Source organism: Crocuta crocuta, unplaced genomic scaffold, assembly GCF_008692635.1.
Source record: "Crocuta crocuta isolate KB4526 unplaced genomic scaffold, BGI_CrCroc_1.0 scaffold145, whole genome shotgun sequence".
Classification (NCBI taxonomy): domain Eukaryota; kingdom Metazoa; phylum Chordata; class Mammalia; order Carnivora; family Hyaenidae; genus Crocuta; species Crocuta crocuta.
Genome location: NW_027530857.1, coordinates 1 through 8815, shown reverse-complemented (window position 1 = coordinate 8815; position 8815 = coordinate 1). Strand labels below are relative to the sequence as shown.

Below are 8815 nucleotides of genomic sequence, written 5' to 3'. Positions count from 1 at the left end.
ATATCCATCTGTACTGCAACATAACATACACACATAAAGGTTAGTGATTATGCTGATTTTACTACTTTTACTAAGCCATTTTATCTTCTTCACACTCAAAGCAAAGAAATAAAACATAAAAAAATAAGTTCTTACTATTATTCACAATAGAAAGGGTCTGCTTCATTCTGCAGGCCTGGGCATATTATGTAACAGGGAGGACTTAGTGGCTCAAGTGGTTCAAAGTACCATTTTGATTCTGACCCACTGAATAGAATCCCATACGTATTTGGTGCCTAGACCAAGCACACACGGGGACTGTGATGTGCTGAACCGTTTCTGTGCCATCCCTAGATCTCACTAAATACAAAAATACCGTGCACAAGAAAGGATAACAATAAGTCCATAAACTATATCTATAGGCTCTTTCTTTCATGTAAAGTAGAAAAAGGGGCCCTTTCTTGAGTACATGGATACAAGTATTGCTGTGTCTCAAGATTGCTGGATTGATGCTGTATCTGTTATGATGAAAATAAGATGTACATCACAGCTACTGCCAGATTAAGAAACCTCCACAATTTGTCTCAATTCCTCAAACAATGGAACAAGTTTCTTTTCTAGTCTGATAATTAGTCCTCTATTGATTGGTATTGCTGCTGGCTGTGAAACTCACCCCCAAAGGTAAACGATTGTATTGAACCACTTTGTAGGTGTTCTAGTAACAGATGATAGTTTTTTTGGGTTTTTTTTTGAAAGTCCAAGTTTTCTCTCTTCATCTGTTTGTAAGGGCAAAAGTAGTTAAGAAACCAGGTTCAAAAGCATGTTCTAGAGCACTGTCACAGGCCACTTTAACAACAGCGCTCTGTCTCTATCTGTCCCAACAGTAGCATGGAGCCCTTTGACACTCAGTAATTTGTTTTACACAGGAACTGCTTTAGGTCATCTGCCAAGATGGACCTCTTTTTCCCTCAGGATAAATGTCCATGTGTGGCTTTCTGAGCTCTGGTGTTTGTCAGCTGTAAATTCAGGTACAGCTTCAGATAGTCTCCTCTGAAAGCCATCATCACATGATTTGTCTCCACCGGTTACATTTTAAAAAATATTTTTCCATAAGCTGTAGAATATCTTGATGTAAAGTCAGGTTAGTATGTTATTTCTTATTTGCTAATCTGCTTTAATGTGGTAGGCCAACTAATAATTCAGAAATCAGAATCTTTACCCTTGATGTTGAGGTCTGATGGTAATATTAGGCAGACTCCAACTAATTTTTTTTGTTTTGCCATAAAGAAATAGATAAATGTGCTTTAGCAGGCAAGTAGAAGAAAATATCACGAGCTAGAAATGCCAGTGTGAAAATCTTTTCTGAGCAGTTGGGTTCTTAGGCTTTCAGACATAATAGACTTTAAAACAAAGGCTGTACCAAGACACAAAGAAGGACATTACATAACGATAAAGGGATCAGTATTAACACTTGTAAACATAGCACCCAACATAGAAGCACCTAAATATATAAAGCAAATGTTAACAGACACAAAGGGAGATACTGACAGTAATACGATAGTAGGGGACCTTAACACCCTACTTACATCAACGAATAGATCGTCTAGAAGACATTAGCTTTAAATGACATTTTATCTTTTTAAAATTTATTTATTTTAAGCCAGGAAGAGAGAGAGAGCATGAGAGAGAGTGCATGTGCGAATGGGGAAAGGGCAGAGAGGGAAAGAGAGAATCGCAAGCTGGCTCTGCACTGTCAGTGTGGAGCCCAATGCTTGGCTCAAACCCTCAAACCATGAGATCATGACCTGAGAGGAAATCGAGAGCTGGACACTTAACAGAATGAGCCACCCAGGTGCCCCATAAATGAGACTTTAGACTATATGAGCTTAAAAGATATATACAGAACATTCCATTCAAAAACAGAAAATACACATTCTTCTCAAGTGCACATGGAACATTCTCCAGGATAGATCACATGTTAGGCCACAAAACAACCCTCAATAAATTTAAGAAGATTGAAATCATATCAGCATCTTTTCTGACTGCAATATTATGAAACTAGAAATCAATTACAAGAAGAAAACTGGAAGAAAACACAGACACTTGCAAGCTAAACAACTAATAATTAATTAAGAAATCAAAGAAGAAATGAAAGTACCTTGAGACAAATTAAAATGAAAATGCAATGTTCCAAAATCTATATGATTCAGCAAAAGTAGTTGTAAAAGAGAAGTTATAGTGATTCAGGCTCACCTCAAGAAATAAGGAAAGTATCAAATAAACAATCTAAGCTCACACCTAAAGGAACTAAAAAAAGAGGAAACCTAAAGTTAGTAGGAGAAAAGAATAAAGATCACAATGGAAATAAATGAAATAGAAACTAAAAAAAAAAAGAAAGAAAGGAAGAAAGAATGAAAGATCAATGAAACTAAGAGCTAGTTCTTTAAAAAGATCAACAAAGTTGATAAATCCTTAGCCAGACTTATCAAGAAAAAAAGAGAGGGAACCCAAATAAACAAAATCATAAATGAAAGAGAAGTTACAATGGATACCACAGAATACAAAGGATCATAAGAGACTACTACAAACAACAGTATGCCATTAAATTAGATAACCTAGAAGAAGTGGATAAATTCCTAGCTACATACAATCTTCCAAGACTGAATCAGGAAGAAATAGAAAATCTGAAAAGATTGATTACTAGTAATGAGATTGAATCAGTAATCAAAACACCTCCCAACAAACAAAAGTCAGACAGTGAATTCTACCCAATATTTAAAGAGAAGTTAATATCTATACTTTTCAAACTATTTCAAAAAAATTGAAGAGGAGAGAATGCTTCCAAAGTCATTCCACAAGACTAGCATTACCCTGATATCTAAACTAAAGATGCTACAAAGAAAGAAAAGTATAGGCCAATATGCCTGATGGGCATAGATGCAAAAATCTTCAACAAAATATATTAGCAAACCAAAGTCAATAATAAATTAAAAGGATCCTACACCATGGTCAAGTGGGATTTATTCCAGTGACATAAGAATGGTTCAATATCCACAAATCAATCAACATGATATACAACATTAACAAAATAAAGGATAAAAATCATATGATCAGCTCAGTAGAAGAAAAAGCATTTGACAAATTCAATATCCACTTATGATAAAAAAAATTCTCAATTAAATAGGTATAGAAAGAATGTACCTCAACAGAATAAAGGCCATATATAATAAATCATAGCTAGCATCATATTCAATGGTGAAAATTTGACATATTTTCCTTTAATATCAGAAAAAAGACAAGTATGCCCACTCTTGCAACTTTTATTCAACATAGTATTGGAAGTCCTAGTCACAGTAATTAGGCAAGAAAAAAAAAAGGTATCCATTCTAAGGAAGAAGTAAACTGTCATTATTTGCAGATGACATGATACTATATAGAAAACCATAAGGCCTCCCCTCAACACTACTAGAAGTAGTGAATGAATTCAGTAATATTGCAGCATACAGAGTCAGTATCTAAAAATCTATTGCATTTTCATACACTACTAACCATCTAAAAGACAAATTAAGAAAGAAATCCGATTTACAACAAAAAGGATAAAATATCTAAGAATATAATCAAGAAGGTAAAAGGCCTGTACTGTTGGGGCACCTGGGGGGCTCAGTCGGTTAAGCATCTGACTTCGGCTCAGGTCATGATCTCACAGTTCATGGGTTTGAGCCCCGCATCGGGCTCTGTACTGACAGCTAGCTCAGAGCCTAGAGCCTGTTTCAGATTCTGTATCTCCCTCTCTCTCTGACCCTCCCCTGCTCATGCTGTCTCTCTCTCGCTCTCAGAAATAAATTTTTTAAAAAATTTAAAAACGACCTGTACTGTGAAAACTATAATATTGATGAAAGAAATTAAATATGACACAAATAAATGGAAAGATATACCATATTCATGGATTGGAGGAATTAGTATTGTTAAAAGAACTAATAATGTTAATATTGTTCACTACCCAAAGAAATCTACAGACTTAGTGCAATCCCTAATAAAACACCAATCGCATTTTTCATAGAACTGAATTAAATATACCAATATCTGTGTGGAATCACAGAAAACTGCAAATACCCAAGGCAATTTTGAGAAAGAGAACAAGTTGGAGATATTATGCTACCTGATTTCAAACTATATTGTAAAGCCATAGTAATCAAAACAGGATGACACTGACACAGAAAGAGATATATAGACCAATGACACAGAAGAGAAAGTTCAGAAATAAATCCATACTTACATGGTTAATTCATCTATGACAAAGGAGGTAGGAATATACAATGGAGAAAAGACAATCTTTTTAATAAATGCCATCAGGAAAAAATGGATGGCTAAATGAAGACAGACAGACAGACAGATGGAAAGAAAGAAAGAAAGAAAGAAAGAGAAAAAGAGAGAAAGAAAGAGAAGGGGAGGGGAGGACAGAAGAAGAGAGGAGAGGAGAGGAGTGAAAGGAGGGGATAAGAAGGGAAAGGAGGGGATGAGAAGGGAGGGAGGGAAGGAGGAGGAAGAAAGAAAAGGAAAAAAGAAAAGAAAGAAAAGGAAGGAAAGAAAGAAAGAAAGAAAGAAAGAAATCAGATCACTTTCAATCACCAAACACAAAAATAAACTCAAATTGGATTAAAGGCATAAATGTAAGACATGAAACTATTAAACTCCTAGAATAAAACAAAGGTAGTAAGCTCTTTAACATTTGGATCTGTCTCCTAAGGCAAGGACAACAAAAGCAAAAACGAGTGGAACTACACCGAACCAAAAAGCTTTTGCACAGTGAAGGAAACCACCAACAAAATGAAAAGGCAACTTCGTAACTGAAAGATGATATTCATAAATAATATATCCAATGAGGAGTTAACATCTAAAATATGTGAAGAACTCATACAACTCAATATTTTTTAATCAATTAAAAATTGGGCAGAGGAACTGAATACACATTTTTCCAAAGAAGACATACAGATGGCCAACAGACGCATGAAAAGATGCTCAACATCACTAACCACCAGGGAAATGCAAATCAAAACCACAATGACATATCACCTCACACCTGTCAGAATGGTTAATACCAAAAAGACAAGAAACAAGTGTTGGTAAGAATATGGAGAAAAGCAAATCCCTGTACACCAATGGGAATGTAAATTTGTGCAGCCACTGTGAAACACAACACAGAGGTTCCTCAAAAAGTTAAGTGCTAGTTAGGAACTACCATGTGATCCAGGAACTCACTTCTAGGTATTATCTAAAAAAACCAAAAACACTAATTTTTAAAGAAATATGTACCATTATGTTCATTATAGCATTATTTATAATAGCCAAACAATGAAAGCAACCAAAATGTCCATTAATAGAGGAGGGGATAAAGAAGATGTGGAATATTAGTCAACCATCAAAAAGAATGATATCTTGCCATTTGCAATAACATGGGTGGATCCTAGAAAAATAGTCAGAGAAAGACAAATACCATATTATTTTACTCATATGTGGAATTTAAGAAACAAAACAGATGAACATATGTGGTGGGGGGGGGAAGAGAGTGAAACAAACCATGAGAGACTCTTAAAAATAGAGAACTGAAGGTTGATGGAGAAGGGTGGGGGGTGGGCTACATGGGTGATGCGTGATTGTATTAAGGAGAACACTTGTTTTGATGAGCACTGGGTATTGTATATAAGTGATGAATCACTGAAATCTACTCCTGAAACCAACTAGAATTTAAATAAAAATTTGGAGGAAAAAAAGAAAAGAAATATCTAAAATTATTAAGCTTCCACCTCAGAAAACTAGAAAAGAGCAAATTAAATCCAAAGTAAGCAGGCACAAGGAAATATAAAAGAGCAAAAATCAATGACATTGAAAAAAATAGAATCTTTAGAGAAAATCAACAAAACCAAAAGCTGGTCCTTTGTTGTTGTTTTTTTAATTAAAATTTGTTAATGTTTGTTTATTTTTGAGTGGGGAGGGGGTGGGGTAGAGATAGAGGGAAATACAGAATATGAAGCAGGCTCAGAATCTGAACTGAGAGCTCAGAGCCTGACAATGAGACTCAAACTCACAAACAGTGAGATCATGACCTGAGCTGAAGTCAGATGCTTAACTGACTGAGCCACCCAGGTGCACCAAAAGCTGGTTCTTTGAAAAGATCAATTAAATCCACAAATTTCCAGCCAGGTTAACTAAGAAAAGAGATAAGAGACAAATTACTTATATCAGAAAGGGAAAAGGGGACAACACTACAGATCCCATGGACATTTAATGGAAAATAAAGGAATACTATGAACTATTCTATGCTCACAAATTTGATAAGCTAGATGAAAGAGGCCAATTCCTTAAAAGACAACTTGTCAAAACTCACACAAGAAGAAGCAGACAATCTGCATAAGCTGATGTCTACTAAATAGATTGAACCAATAACAAATAACTTTCCAAAACAAAAAAGCATTAGGCTTAGCTGAGTTTACTGGTGAAATCTACCAAACATTTAAGGAAAAAATTATACTAATCCTCTACAATCTCACTCAGAAAATACTTTCTAATTCATTCAATGGGGCCACCATTACACTAATATCAAAAACAGACAAAGACATTCCAAGAAAAGTATAGACCAATACCTCCCATAAACATAGATGCAAATATCTTTAGCAAAATAATAGGAAATTGAATCCAATGACATATAAAAAGAATTATATACCACAAAGAGTTAGGATTTATTCCATGTAATGCAAAGCTCATTCCATTTAAAAATCAATTAATGTAATTGACCCCATCAACCACTGAAAGAAGAATAATCACATAATCATATCAGTAGATATAGAAAAAGCATTTGACAAAACCTAAAACCTATGCATGGTAAAAACTCCACAAACTAGGAGTAGAGGGGGAACTTTCTGAACTTGATAAAGAACATCGACAAAAGAAACTCAAAAGCTAACATCATACTTAATGGTGAGAAACTAGAAGCTTTCCTGCTAAGATCAAGAACAAACCAAAAATGTTCCCTCTCACTACTTCTTTTCAAGATAGTACTGGAAGTCCTACATAAGACAATAAAAAAAAGGAAATACGGATATACAGATTGAGAAAGAAGAAATAAAACCATCTTTGCAGATGATATGATTGTCTATGGAGACAATCTGAGAATCAAAACAAAATGTTGAAACTAACAAGCAATTATAGCAAGGATGCAGGATCCAAGGTTAATATACAAAAATCAATCACTTCCCTATCTATCAACAATAAACAAGGAGAGTTTGAGATCAAAAATACAATACTGTTCACATTAACACCTAAAAAATGAAATACTCGGGTATAAATCTAACAAAATATATATCAGATCTATCTAAGGAAAACTACATAACTCTGATTTTAAAAAAATCAAAGAGAGGGGAGGGGCAAGATGGCGGAGAAGTAGGGAGCTCCGTACCTGCACTCGCGCCCAGGCATCACACGGAAAAGATCTGAAGCCATAGGAAACCGCACCACACCCAAGAGATTGGGAGAGAAAGGACGCAGACTCCACTGAGAAAGCCTTCTAACATGAGTGCGAACGGGGGAAGTAAAAATCGGGCCTGAAATGGGGACTGGAGAGACGGGCCACCCCCTCTGTGGGGAGTGAGAGGGGAAAAAGAGAGTCGGAAACAGAAAAACCTCCGCTTGGGGTGTAGAAAATCTTTGCGCACAAAATACCGGCGCTTCAGGCCCCCCCACGCTCCAAGTCGCCCAGGAGGGGCTGCGCTCCGATTTGCTGCTTTGTGTGGGCTCCCGGCTGGCTGGGGGGGTTGCGCGCCTGCAGCCATCGCCCTCGAGGCGGGCCCGGACCCCCGAGGAGGCGCGCAGGCGCCTGCGGCCGTGCTCCTGGCTGGCTGGGGCTCTAGAGGGAGGGCAAGGCGCTAAAAACTGGCAGACGGGACCTCGAGTTCGTGTTTTGGGTGATTGAGACACAGAGGGAACTTNGAGGAGAAGGAGCAGCGGCTTCTGGCTCCACCCCCAGAGCCAGCCTGGAAGGTTGGAATCGCCCTGAGGGGGAAGCCAGGGGACCACCTGAGGCAATTTCAGCGGGCTGCTTGGCCTGGGATTTGGAGGCTCGGACTTGCCTGGGTTGAAAAGCGCAACAAACCTTGCCTGAGCCCCTGGCGCAGGAAGTTTACACGCCTATAAAAGCGAGGTGGAGCTCGCCACTCTCCTCCCTACAACCTCCAGGCAGAACTGCCGCCTGACTCATTGGATCACACCACGCCCATCCCTGCTTGAGAGCTGCCCCCCCTCCCTTTTCCCCTTTTTTGTTTTTGTTTGTTTGTTTGTTTCTTTTGTTTTTGGTGGGTTTTTTTTTCCCCTTTTCTTTTTTTCCCCAGAACACTGACCTGATTACCTCTGGTCACCTGAGTACTTAAACAATCAAATTTAGTCCATTCTGTAGATGTAAAGTCTACGCCTCCTGACCTTTTCATCTCTTTCTCTCAGGAGTAATTAGACTATATAGTTTCTCTGGATAATTCCAGCATCCTTCTCTCACCTATCCAACCATATTCTACCCNTGTAAATGTAAATTCTACACCTACCGACATTTTCAGCTCTTTCTCTCAGGAGTAATTAGACTATATAGTTTCTCTGGATAATTCCAGCATCCTTCTCTCACCTATCCAACCATATTCTACCCTTTACCTCTTTGAAAAAAGCTTCGTATCCCTTCTTCCTGTTCATTCTATTTCCAATTGTGCCTCATCCCGCCCTGCCTTCTCTCTCCTTCTCTATGCTGTTCAAGCAGCACTGCATACACACGGCTATTTAACTGCAGCTGGGAAATCCG

General features: G+C 37.6%; 1 pseudogene; it reads right to left on the bottom strand.

The window, feature by feature from the left end:
- Nucleotides 1–540: 540 nt before the first annotated feature.
- Nucleotides 541–7879, bottom strand: LOC144235977 (ragulator complex protein LAMTOR3 pseudogene; annotated as a pseudogene).
- Nucleotides 7880–8815: the final 936 nt, after the last annotated feature.